The 14142-nt window shown below is 46.0% G+C and overlaps 2 pseudogenes; one reads left to right on the top strand and one right to left on the bottom strand.

Annotated features, from left to right (window-relative positions):
* Positions 1–1916: 1916 nt before the first annotated feature.
* On the bottom strand, positions 1917–2035 carry LOC134946193 (5S ribosomal RNA; annotated as a pseudogene).
* Positions 2036–4688: 2653 nt separating this feature from the next.
* On the top strand, positions 4689–4807 carry LOC134946181 (5S ribosomal RNA; annotated as a pseudogene).
* Positions 4808–14142: the final 9335 nt, after the last annotated feature.

Raw genomic sequence — 14142 nt, 5'->3', positions numbered from 1 at the left:
GATCTTTCTCCCAGGAGAATCTGTTAAATGTTCTAGAGGGTGAGAAAGAGAGGCCTTTGGCCAAAACATCCATGTGTACAGATGATAGAGGTCTATTAGACAGGTTGATGACCTGTAAGGAGGATGTAATCGGGTGGGTTATCGCAAGGTCTTCCTCTGTCGGGCCGGATACCGGGCGGTCTTCGATGTATCCCAATCGGGGTTGCGCCTGTCGCCTCTTCTTTCCCCCCCGCCGGGTTTTCCTTGATTTTTGTCTCGACCTCTTTGTTTCGAACCCTGACCTAAAAAACGTGGAGAAAAATCTCCTTCTCCTTGATTGAATCTGGCGTTATCTGAAGTCTCACTGGATGAATCTCCACTATTAGAGGATTCGAATTCTGAAAAAGTCGGGTCGTCCCTCTGTCTTCGATTCCTACTCTGGGGTATAGGATTCCACCTAAAAATATCCCCACGTGAGAAATCTCTTTTGTCCCTGATAAATTTATTCCGCTTCCGATCTACTATTGTTTGTTCATATTGTTTTAATTCTTTTTGATATTTCTCAAAAGCTGTCTGAAAGGATAAATCTTTTTCCCAGATTTCCAAATTGTGACCCAATTCGTCTATTTCTTTTTCCACTTGATCTATGAGTAGTGTGTCATGTTTGACCAAAAGATGTAATAATTCGTGGGAACACTTCAAGAGTGCTGCCTCCCACTCGGTCTTCAAATTCTCCGTAGCGAGTGGAAAGGAGGGGAATATTTTGGGTCTTAACCCCCGGGGCACAATCTTGTGTTTAATGTAATTTTGTAAAGTGGTGACGTCCCACGATAGACGGGTCCTTTTCTGCAAACTTTTTTGTAATTTTGTAAAAGTAGTCTTCCAATCAGAGTCAATGGGGGATTCTTCAAAGTTTTCTGAGAAGGGATCACCAAAAGTCTCCGGGTTTTGTCGTTTTGTTAGCTCCGCTTTGAGTGAAAAAGTGGTCATAATAGAGGCCTACTAACGTGAAGATATATATAAGAATATTACTGCTAAAATGGACAAATCCGGGAAGGAAGAAGTTATCATAGAGTGAGGTAATAATGGGAGTCCGTGCCAAGGATCAGAGACTGTTTTTACAACAGTAGAAGATACTGTACAGAAACCAAGGGCGATCCGGCACCGGATTTTTATTAGGTAAGGATGATAGTAGAATTAGGAAAGAGAGACCAAAATTGGACAGTATTTTTGTTACCCTTAACAAATAAGGGAGAAAAAAGCGGCAAAATTAGCCCTTTTTGGTAAAAGGTATATAAAAATATATACGTATATGTGTTATGCTGTCCTAGTTGGTGGTGCACCCGGAGCCAGAAAGTATGCAAACTTTGAAAAATGGGAAGAAAAAAGAAAGCTCTTGTGTGGGCGCACTCTTATGTAAGAAGTAGATTAGATATAATAATTGAAATGGAATATTTAAAACATAACTTTTAATTCACATTTTTATGATGCAGAGTTCTTCCCTGAAATCTGTCCAATAAGTTGCCAGTTAGAACGTATCTTTATAAATAAAATGTTCTGGTCTCTTATCGGTAAAGAGTGTATGGAAGGGTTGTAGACATGAGAAGGTCATACCCCCATTCCCCTTTGACCAGTACAGGATTACTGTATTGATGGAACCACGGGGTGGTCAAGACACAATGGTATATAGGGCTATGCTCTTTGGCTATGATTGATTAGGGTAATGATCATATGTCAAACCTCTCAAAGTGATACCAAGAATTAGCATACATATATCAAGATTCTAGAAAATGGAAAATACATATCATGAAAACAGTGCCAATGACCATTATATTTTAAACACCGAGATGAGAAAAAAAGTATTAAGAGATTTATTGAATAGAAGAAATTGGTGATACTGCTGTTGGTGTTGATATCGCATAAGCTAGGAAAATCCTACTCTACAACACCAGGTATTCACAGGTGGTCACCCTTCCTGATACTGACCTGGCCCAAAGCTGTTTAGCTTCCAAGATCAGACGAGATTGGGCGCTGGCAGCGTGGTATGGTAGTAGAGAATTTTATGTGAACACCAATGAGAGTGCACCTATTTAGGAATGCTGAAATTTTAGAGAAACCGACAGAAAAGTGATAGAGATAGAATCGTGGAAATATGTGGATCTGCTTTCCACGTTAGACCCGATTCCAAAATTCCCACTCACGTGGTGCAATGTTACGGGAATCGTGAATGAGAGTCCACGAAATTAGTGATCTCGGGAAGAAGAGGTTGCCAGGATTGGCACTGTAGTTTGCAATCAGAAAACTCCCTAACTACTACGTGTGTCACGATTTGACCCACTAACCAGTTACTAGTAATGTATATGAAGTGACACTAGTAACGGAAATGTTGGAATCATGAATAGAGTTTTAGAATCAATCAATTTACATACTGAAATGTCAGATCCAACATAACTGGTAATTAAGAGAGATATGCTATTCATATTCATATATCAGCTGAGGAGACATAAGCAATAGGAGAAAGCATTGAAATCAAAATAGCAGACAAATATAACAGACAAATATAGTAGATATCTGTTAATATTGTGTGATCTCTAATGAATCTTAGGATATTTGCCACTTAACCTCAGACAAGATGATAAAATGTTTGATAAATATGAGTGGTATATGCTTTTCATATACATATATCAATTGCTGAGGAAACAGGAGAAAGGAGAAAAAAACAACATTGAGAAGTACAAGGCAAATATTTGCAGTTTAGTCTCAAAAGAAGTGCTAATTACTTGGTAATCTATAAGGACCCCTAAACAGTTGCCGCTGTGATATACACTAACAGTGGGATCAATTAGGCAATTCTGCCTGGGTTTACAGTGGAGATTACTATCCGTGGCAGACAGCCACAGGATAGTGGGGCTTACGATTTCACCAGATGGATGAGAGAGCCATCAAGAGCAAGTAGATAAGTGAGGTTAATGCCAAGATGAAGTTGTGTCGACGAGACCCCTTTGCTGGATGTGGAAGACGCGTTTCGCCCTAAGGCTTGTTCACTTCCGGGTTCCGTATATTCCGGTGTGGGGAGCGGGTTTTTGTATCAGCAGGAGGTCAGACTGACCAATCAGAAAGTGTAGGATGACGTTTGTAATTACTGCTCGTGTGAGCGGTTGCTAAGAGACCACGGTAGCCACGTTATGACGACAAACCCGGAGGACTTGGAAGTGATTAAAAATCGCGAGATTACGGACGCCATTTTGGATGTAGGAATGATGTGAAAATGAATTGATGGCAAATGCCGGGTTATTGGAATAAATAACTAGACTGAAAAATAAATAAGTAAAAGTGTAAATTAACTAAATGCAACATGGATCAAGAGGAGTTGTTATGGGGTGGAGGTAGGGAGGGGGGGGGAAATTTTAGGAGGGGTGTGAGTGGTTAGGATTGGCAGGGATTGGTTGGATAGGGGCGGTGGTTGATGCGTAAAGTGTTGATAGTTGGGGGTTGACAGGAGGGTGGACTGGGGGAAGCGAGATGAAGTGGAGAAACCCTGGGTATATGTGGATGGGGGCTGGTATTGATGGTGTGCGTGGTTGGGATTGGCGGGGATTGATTAGATGGGGGCTAGTGGTTGATAGGTGGGGTGTTGATGGTTGGGGGTTGAGGGGGAGGATAGACTGGGGTTGGTGGAATAGGGGAGAGAAACCGGGGTGTGCATGGAGATAAGGGGGGTTGGGGAATGAGCTGTGGTGCCTAGGGTGTGGGTGAAGCTGTGGGGGGGAGATAGTGGGTAGTGAATGATTGGCATTAACCTCACTTATCTACTTGCTCTTGATGGCTCTCTCATCCATCTGGTGAAATCGTAAGCCCCACTATCCTGTGGCTGTCTGCCACGGATAGTAATCTCCACTGTAAACCCAGGCAGAATTGCCTAATTGATCCCACTGTTAGTGTATATCACAGCGGCAACTGTTTAGGGGTCCTTATAGATTACCAAGTAATTAGCACTTCTTTTGAGACTAAACTGCAAATATTTGCCTTGTACTTCTCAATGTTGTTTTTTTCTCCTTTCTCCTGTTTCCTCAGCAATTGATATATGTATATGAAAAGCATATACCACTCATATTTATCAAACATTTTATCATCTTGTCTGAGGTTAAGTGGCAAATATCCTAAGATTCATTAGAGATCACACAATATTAACAGATATCTACTATATTTGTCTGTTATATTTGTCTGCTATTTTGATTTCAATGCTTTCTCCTATTGCTTATGTCTCCTCAGCTGATATATGAATATGAATAGCATATCTCTCTTAATTACCAGTTAAGTTGGATCTGACATTTCAGTATGTAAATTGATTGATTCTAAAACTCTATTCATGATTCCAACATTTCCGTTACTAGTGTCACTTCATATACATTACTAGTAACTGGTTAGTGGGTCAAATCGTGACACACGTAGTAGTTAGGGAGTTTTCTGATTGCAAACTACAGTGCCAATCCTGGCAACCTCTTCTTCCCGAGATCACTAATTTCGTGGACTCTCATTCACGATTCCCGTAACATTGCACCACGTGAGTGGGAATTTTGGAATCGGGTCTAACGTGGAAAGCAGATCCACATATTTCCACGATTCTATCTCTATCACTTTTCTGTCGGTTTCTCTAAAATTTCAGCATTCCTAAATAGGTGCACTCTCATTGGTGTTCACATAAAATTCTCTACTACCATACCACGCTGCCAGCGCCCAATCTCGTCTGATCTTGGAAGCTAAACAGCTTTGGGCCAGGTCAGTATCAGGAAGGGTGACCACCTGTGAATACCTGGTGTTGTAGAGTAGGATTTTCCTAGCTTATGCGATATCAACACCAACAGCAGTATCACCAATTTCTTCTATTCAATAAATCTCTTAATACTTTTTTTCTCATCTCGGTGTTTAAAATATAATGGTCATTGGCACTGTTTTCATGATATGTATTTTCCATTTTCTAGAATCTTGATATATGTATGCTAATTCTTGGTATCACTTTGAGAGGTTTGACATATGATCATTACCCTAATCAATCATAGCCAAAGAGCATAGCCCTATATACCATTGTGTCTTGACCACCCCGTGGTTCCATCAATACAGTAATCCTGTACTGGTCAAAGGGGAATGGGGGTATGACCTTCTCATGTCTACAACCCTTCCATACACTCTTTACCGATAAGAGACCAGAACATTTTATTTATAAAGATACGTTCTAACTGGCAACTTATTGGACAGATTTCAGGGAAGAACTCTGCATCATAAAAATGTGAATTAAAAGTTATGTTTTAAATATTCCATTTCAATTATTATATCTAATCTACTTCTTACATAAGAGTGCGCCCACACAAGAGCTTTCTTTTTTCTTCCCATTTTTCAAAGTTTGCATACTTTCTGGCTCCGGGTGCACCACCAACTAGGACAGCATAACACATATACGTATATATTTTTATATACCTTTTACCAAAAAGGGCTAATTTTGCCGCTTTTTTCTCCCTTATTTGTTAAGGGTAACAAAAATACTGTCCAATTTTGGTCTCTCTTTCCTAATTCTACTATCATCCTTACCTAATAAAAATCCGGTGCCGGATCGCCCTTGGTTTCTGTACTTGGGTTCATGTCAGAAATGTGTAACACATTTTTCATTGCCGAGATCATGTAACTGATGTTCCTAGTGGATTGTGTATATGTCTCAATCTCGTCGACACTGGAGTCAGACTCCGCGTCGACATCTGTGTCTGCCATCTGAGGTAACGGGCGTTTTTTTTTTTGTTTTTTTTTGAGCCTCTAATGGCCTTTGAGACGCCTGGGCAGGCGCGGGCTGAGAAGCCGGCTGTCCCACAGCTGTTACGTCATCCAGCCTTTTATGTAAGGAGTTGACATTGTCGGTTAATACCTTCCACCTATCCATCCACTCTGATGTCGGCCCCACAGGGGGCGACATCCCATTTATCGGCCTCTGCTCCGCCTCCACGTAACCTTCCTCATCCAACATGTCGACACAGCCGTACCGACACACCGCACACACACAGGGAATGCTCTGACTGAGGACAGGACCCCACAAAGTCCTTTGGGGAGACAGAGAGAGAGTATGCCAGCACACACCAGAGCGCTATATAATGCAGGGATTAACACTATAACTGAGTGATTTTTCCCCCAATAGCTGCTTGTATACACAAATTGCGCCTAAATTTAGTGCCCCCTCTCTCTTTTTAACCCTTTGAGCCTGAAAACTACAGGGGAGAGCCTGGGGAGCTGTCTTCCAGCTGCACTGTGAAGAAAAAATGGCGCCAGTGTGCTGAGGGAGATGGCCCCGCCCCTTTTCCGGCGGACTTCTCCCGCTTTTTCTGGAATTCTGGCAGGGGTATTTTTACACCTATATAGCCTTCCTGACTATATATGGTGTAGATTTGCCAGCCAAGGTGTATTATATTGCCCTCAGGGCGCCCCCCCCAGCGCCCTGCACCCATCAGTGACCGGAGTGTGAGGTGTGCATGAGGAGCAATGGCGCACAGCTGCAGTGCTGTGCGCTACCTTGTTGAAGACAGAAGTCTTCTGCCGCCGATTTTCCGGAACACTTCTTGCTTCTGGCTCTGTAAGGGGGCCGGCGGCGCGGCTCCGGGACCGAACAATCAAGGTCGGGTCCTGTGTTCGATCCCTCTGGAGCTAATGGTGTCCAGTAGCCTAAGAAGCCCAAGCTACCACCAGTTAGGTAGGTTCGCTTCTTCTCCCCTTAGTCCCTCGCTGCAGTGAGTCTGTTGCCAGCAGGTCTCACTGTAAAATAAAAAACCTAAAATATACTTTCTTTCTAGGAGCTCAGGAGAGCCCCTAGTGTGCATCCAGCTCAGCCGGGCACAAGATTCTAACTGAGGTCTGGAGAAGGGTCATAGTGGGAGGAGCCAGTGCACACCAGGTAGTCCTAAAGCTTTCTTTAGTTGTGCCCAGTCTCCTGCGGAGCCGCTATTCCCCATGGTCCTTACGGAGTCCCAGCATCCACTTAGGACGTCAGAGAAAATATTTTAGAAATATCTTCTTTGTATTATTCTAATAATTTTTTATAGTTAAAACTGTGGAGTAAAAATAGGATTTTAATTACTTACCAGTAAATCCTTTTCTCGTAGTCCGTAGAGGATGCTGGGGTCCATATTAGTATCATGGGGTATAGACTGGTCCACCAGGAGCCATGGGCACTTTAAGACTTTGATAGTGTGGGCTGGCTCCTCCCTCTATGCCTCTCCTACCAGACTCAGTCTAGAAACTGTGCCCGAGGAGACGGACAACTTCAAGAGAAGGATTTTACACAGATAGTGGCGAGATTCACACCAGCTCACACATACAAGGCAAACCAAGCTAACCAGCTTGAAAACTCAGCAACGGCTGAACAATCGAGTTGATCGCTAGCTGCTTTCGTTCGCTGTGCAGCGATCAGGCAAAAAAACGGCACTTCTGCGCATGCGCGTCGTACTATTACAACGAACGATGTAGTTTCACACAAGGTTTAGCAAAGCGTTTCAGTCGCATTGCTGGCCGCAGAGTGATTGACAGGAAGAGGGCGTTTCTGGGTGTCAACTGACCATTTTCAGGGAGTGTTCGAAAAAACGCAGGAGTGCCAGGAAAAACACAGGCGCGGCTGGACGAACGCAGGGCGTGTTTGTGACGTCAAAACAGGAACTGAACAGTATGAAGTGATCGCAAGCGCTGAGTAGGTCTGAAGCTACTCTGAAACTGCACAAATTATTTTGTAGCCGCTCTGCGATCCTTTCGTTCGCACTTCTGCTAAGCTAAAATACACTCCCAGTCAGAGGCGGATTTAGACCTCATGGGGACCTAAGCAAGACACTGATTTGGGGCCCCCCTTCCTCAAGCAATCCATAGCACTATATGCTGGCATCACCGCCCCCTGACTGTACCTCCCTCCCTCACACGTCCATGAGGCGGCTCATGCTGTGCAGTGGGGGCAGTTCTGTAGCCTCCTTTCCGGCAACGTGGGGACTGATTCTTCTCATCTCCATCCTCCACCACCTGCAGCAGCTCTCCCATTAGCCCACTGCGGCTGGGAGAGCTGCTGATGGTGGAGATGAACAGAATTGTCCCCAAAGTACCCCGGAGCTTGTAGTGCTCGTCCCTGTCCAGGAAGTGTCCTGTCTGGGGGGGGGGGGGGGGGGGGGGGGTCACCTCCCTGTATGCTCCAGAGATGGGGTAATATAATCTCTCCCTCACTGGCGACAGCTGTCACAGGCAACCTCCTGGACATGACACCAGCCGGACGAGGACAAGCACTACAAGCTCCTGAAATAGGAGAGCAAGGAGGGAGCTGCAAACTCATTCTGCCCAACCTCAAGCACCAAAAAAAAAACACTATTGCAAATGGGCAGGATGTTCAAATATATAAAATTACAATGATCATAAAGATGCAGTTATGAACATATTTATAAAGAAAAATTTTATTTAATTTTTTTTTTTTTTTAAAGAAGTGTGGTGTCTCCTGTCTACATATAGCCAGTAAATCCAGACAGGGGCGTAACAAGACCTTTGTGGGCCCCATAGCAACATTTTGAAAGGGCTCCCCAGCACTCCGCAAGAACGAGGTATGGTTTGGAGTCATAAATACAGAGGGGGAGGGGTCTGACAGTAGACCGCAGAACCGGACAGGAGGGAGACTGAGGTGTCATGCTAAAATATAAACACACACACACATTTAGATGCAATGTGAATATGTACCTCCCTATGTTAAAATATGTGTATATGAGCAGCACGGATGGTGTATTGTTAGCATTACTGCCTCATAGCACTGAGGTCATGGGTTTGATTCCCACCATGGCACTAACTGTGTGAAGTTTGTATATTCTCCCTGTGCTTGCATGGGTTTTCTCCGGGTGCTCAGGTTTCCTCCCACACTACAAAAATGTTATGGTTGGTTACTTGACTAACAACAAAATGAACCCTAGCGTGAATGTGTGTGTATGTAAATGTGATAGGAATTATCAATTGTATTGGGGCAGGGAATTATGTAAATGGCCAAATATTCTCAGTAAAGCGCGGCGGAATAAGTGTGCGCTATATAAATGACTGGTTATATATAGATTGATATGTGTATAAAATGTTTGCACAATACAAATAAATGATCCAAAAAAATCTGAATTTCATTTCTTTAAAAAAATAAATTAAGGAACATTAAAAAAGCATTAATTACTATATTTTATTCACCTGATGGTTTGCTACAGTATACACCAGTTAGGCTTTTCCAGCAATAAAAATAAAATAAAAAATCACAGGCAGGTTTATACTATTAGTGGGTTATCCTATTAAGAAACATCAGGTGTGAAAAGCAGATGTTTTTCGCGAACTTTCCAGATGGTTCACCTGCATTTTTTTTTTACAGGCTATCCAATTTGGTCACCTGTAAAAAAATTAATTTTCTCACGAAAATACACAGGTCCACTGAAACCTGTGTGTGTGTTCTGTAGAAACACCCCCATTTTCGGATGAAAACTAGGCTGTTTCTGGGGATTTGGTTCCGTCTGCCTGAGGCAGGGGAAACAAAATCCCAGATAAATCGTGGCTCGTGGCTGTCCAGGATTTCAGTCTCCTGACCGTCGGGATTGCATACCAGACCCGTCTAATACACTATACTAACCCAGGAGGTGGAGCCCTGGGGATCCCAGGTGTGGCCCCCAGGTGTCTATGTACAGGTATGGCCCCGGATCCCACAGGTGTGTGTATGTGCAGGTGTGCCCCCCCCCCCCAATCCCCCAGGTGTGTGTATGTGCAGGTGTGGAGCCCTCAGGTGTGTGTGTGTGTGTGTGTGTGTGTGTGTGTGTGTGTGTGTGTGTGTGTGTGTAGGTGTGGGGCCCCCAAGTGAGAGTGTGTGTGCGTGCAGGTGTGGCCCCTGTCTTTGTGTGTGTACAGATGTGGCCCCCTTTCCCCCAGGTGTATGTGCAGGTGTGGCCCCCTGGGGTCCCCCAGGTGTGCAGTGTACACATATAGATGCTCACCTTTGTGCAGCCGCACCTTGGAAGTCGCAATCTTGCTGCTGCTGTGCAGGGCTCTGGCTCCGTGTCACGGCCCAGGGCACCCCATGGCATGAAGGTGCTGCTGCGGTGGGTCCCGGGGGAGGAGGTGCACGGTGCCCAGCAGCCAGACACCCGGCAGTAGCGGTAGCTGCGGCGGGTCCCGGTGGAGGAAGTGCGTGGTGCCCAGCAGCCAGACACCCGGCAATAGTGGTAGCTGCGGCGGGTCCCGGCCAGACACCCGGCAGCAGCAGTAACACAGCAGGGACTGCCCCCTTCACTCCACCTGCTGCTCTGTCTTCACAGTGGCCCCTTCCGGCGGCTGCCGGTACTGCAGCAGCTCCTCCTCCGCATCCACCATCCTTTCTTCATTCAAGCCGGCTGTAATTAGGAGACCCAGTGGCTTGCACGGCCAGCACAAGTACTCTACCACTCTATAAATAGCACTGTCGTCGGGCCCCTGAAACCTGTTGGGCCCTAGGCGTCCACTTGGGTTGCCTTGCGGTAAATCCACCACTGCTCCCAGTGGGAGGCGGCATAGCGTTTGCACGGCTGCTAAAAACTGCTAGCGAGCGATCAACTCGGAATGACCACCAATATTACTTAACCAAGTGAGAAAAAACAGTACTTAACCAAGATCAAAGCAGTACTGATCTAAGTAACCACTGCGGGATCACAAAGCACTGGACAGGTGCCCAGCATCCTCTACGGACTACGAGAAAAGGATTTACTGGTAGGTAATTAAAATCCTATTTTCTCTTACATCCTAGAGGATGCTGGGGTCCATATTAGTACCATGAGGATGTACCAAAGCTCCCAAAATGGGAGGGAGAGCGTGGAGGCTCCTGCAGAACTGATTGGCCAAACTTTAGGTCTTTAGTGGCCAAAGTATCGAACTTATAGAACTTAGCAAACGTGTTCGACCCAGACCAAGTAGCCGCTCGGCAAAACAATAAAGCCAAGACACCCTGGGCAGCCACCCAGGAAGAACCCACCTTACGAGTAGAGTAGAGTGGGCCTTAACTGATTTTGGACAAGGCAATCCTGCCGTAGAATATGCATGCTGGATATTGACCCTGATCCAGCAAGAGATTGTCTGCTTAGAAGCAGGACACACAATTTTCTTGGGATCATACAGGACAAACAGAGAGTCCAATTTCCTGTGACGAGCAGTCCTCTTCGCATAGATTTTTTAGAGCCCTTACAACATCCAAGTACTTTGATGGAATTGAGGAGTCAGTAGCTACTGGCACCACAATAGGTTGGTTGATATGAAAAGCCGACACAACCTTTGGAAGGAATTGCTGACGTGTCCGGAGCTCAGCTCTATCTTCATGGAAGATCAAGTAGGGGTTGCTACAAGACAAAGCCCCCAACCGACACACATCTAGCAGAAGCTAAGGCCAACAAAGTGACAGCCTTCCACGTGAGAAACTTGACCTCAACCTCCTGTAGAGGCTCGAACCAATCCGATTGGAGGAACTGTAACACCACGTTAAGATCCCAGGGTGCCGTAGGTGGCACAAAGGGAGGCTGGATGTGCAGAACCCCTTTCAAGAAAGTCTGAACCTCAGGGAGGGAAGCCAGTTGTTTCTGGAAGAAAATGGATAAGGCCAAAATCTGGACCTTTACAGATCCCAACTTCAGGCCCATATCCACACCTGCTTGCAGGAAGAGGAGAAACTGTCCCAGTTGAAACTCCACCGTAGGAAGCTTCTTGGATTCACACCAAGATACATACTTTTCCAAATGCGATGGTAATGTTTAGACGTTTAGCCTGTATCAGGGTAGGAATTCCTTATTCGGAATGCCCTTCCGAGCTAATATCTGGCGTTCAACCTCCATGCCGTCAAACGTAGCCGCGGTTAGTCTTTATAAGCGAACGGCCCCTGTTGCGGTAGGTCCTCCCAAAGAGGAAGAGGCTTCAGATCTTCCAGCAGTAGATCCAGAAGATCCGCGTACCAAGCCCTTCTTGGCCAGTCTGGAGCAATGAGGATCACCTGAACTCTTGTTTTCTTTATGAGCTTTAGAATCCTTGGAATAAATGGAAGTGGAGGAAACACGTACAATGACTGGAACACCCACGGAGTCACCAGGGCGTCCACCGCCACTGCTTGTGGGTCTCTTGACCTGGAAAAGTACCTCCAAAGTTTCTTGTTGAGACGGGAGGCCATCATGTCTATTTGGAGTACACCCCAAAGATTTGTCACCTCTGTGAATACCTCCGGATGGAGGCCCCACTCTCTTGGATGGAGATTGTGTCTGTTGAGGAAGTCCGCTTCCCAGTTGTCCACTCCCGGAATGAAGATTGCTGAGAGCGCCAAAGCGTGCCTTTCTGCCTAGAGGATTATTCTTGTTACCTCTGACAGTGCAGCTCTGCTCTTCATTTCACCCTGTCGGTTTATGTCGGCCACTGTCGTTACATTGTCCAACTGCACTTGAATAGCCCGATCTTGTAGAAGATGCGCCGCTTGCAGAAGACCATTGTATTGTACGGCCCTTAGTTCCAGATTGTTGATTGGACGACTGGATTCCAGACCTGACCACCTTCCTTGGAAGGTTTCCCCTTGGGTGACTGCGCCCTAACCTCTGAGACTTGCATCCATGGTTAAAAGAATCCAGTCCTCAATCCCAAACCTGCGACCCTCTAGAAGGCGAGGCAATTTTAGCCACCACAGGAGTGAAATCCTGGCTTTTGGTGACAGACGTATCCTCTGGTGCATGTGCAGATGAGATCCCGACCAGTTGTCCCGGAGGTCCAGTTGGAAGGACCGTGCATGAAATCTTCCGTACTGAAGAGCCTCGTAGGAAGCAACCATCTTCCCCAGAAGGCGAATGCACTGATGAACCGATACCGGGTAGGTTTCAAGACATCCCGGACCATACTTTGGATCACCAATGCCTTTTCCACCAGTAGAAATACCCTCTGCACTTTCGTGTCGAGGATCATCCCCAGGAAAGACAATCTCCTTGTCAGCTCCAAATGTGATTTTGGAAGATTCAGGATTCATCCATGTTCCCTGAGCAGTCGAGTCGTGAGACTAATGGACTGCAACAACCTCTCCCTGGAAGATGCCTTTATCAGCAGATCATCCAGATAAGGGATTATATTCACCCCCTGCCTGCGGAGGAGGATCATCATCTACGCCATTAACTTGGTGAACACCCTTGGTGCTGTGGAGAGGCCAAACGGCAGTGCCTGGAACTGATAGTGACAGTCCAACAGCGCAAATCTGAGATAACCCTGGTGTGGTGGCCAAATCGGAATGTGGAGATATGCATCCTTGATGTCCAAGGATACCAGAAACTCTCCCTCTTCCAGCCCTGAGATCACCGCTCTCAGAGACTCCATTTTGAACTTGAATTCCCTTAAATAAGGGTTTAGCGACTTCAGGTTCGAAATTGGCCTGACCGAACCATCCAGTTTCTGTACCACAAAGAGGTTTGAATAGTAACCCTGGTTTACCAGAGGAGGTGGAACTGGAACAATTACATCTGCCCTTTCCAATTTGTGAATGGCTACCTGAAGGATAGCCCTGTGTGACAGCAAAGCTGGCAGACCTGATTTGAAGAACCTGTGGGGTGGGAGCTCTTGAAACTCCAGTTTGTACCCCTGGGACACAATATCCTGTACCCAGGGATCCAGACCGGATGACACCCAGACGTGACTGAAACATCTGAGGCTTGCTCCCACCTGCCCATTCTCCAGGCTGGGAGGTCCACCGTCATGCTGAGGATTTTGAGGACACAGAGGCAGGTTTCTGGTCTTGGGAACCTGCAGGTGCCAGTTTTTTGGATTTAGCTCAGCCACCCCTGAAGAAATTGGTGGGAGTCTTGGACTTTTTAGCTTTTGCAGACAGAAAGGACTGCACAAAGGACATAGAAAAGGGTTTCTTCATCATCTGAGAGACTGAGGGAACAAAGGTGGACTTACCAGCGTTTGCCGTGGAAATCCACGCATCGAATGCTTCCCCAAATAGAGCCTGACCTGTGAAGGGTAGGTTCTCCACACTTCTCCTGGATTCCGCATCTGCAGACCATTGGCGTAGACAGAGTCCTCTGCGTGCTGAGACAGCCATGGACGACGTCCTTGCATTCAGATTGCCCAGGTCCTTAATGGCCTCCACCATGAAAC

This window comes from Pseudophryne corroboree, chromosome 7 (assembly GCF_028390025.1).
Source record: "Pseudophryne corroboree isolate aPseCor3 chromosome 7, aPseCor3.hap2, whole genome shotgun sequence".
In the NCBI taxonomy this organism is placed as follows: domain Eukaryota; kingdom Metazoa; phylum Chordata; class Amphibia; order Anura; family Myobatrachidae; genus Pseudophryne; species Pseudophryne corroboree.
Note: the sequence above shows the minus strand (reverse complement) of the source record. Positions and strands in the feature narration are given on the sequence as shown.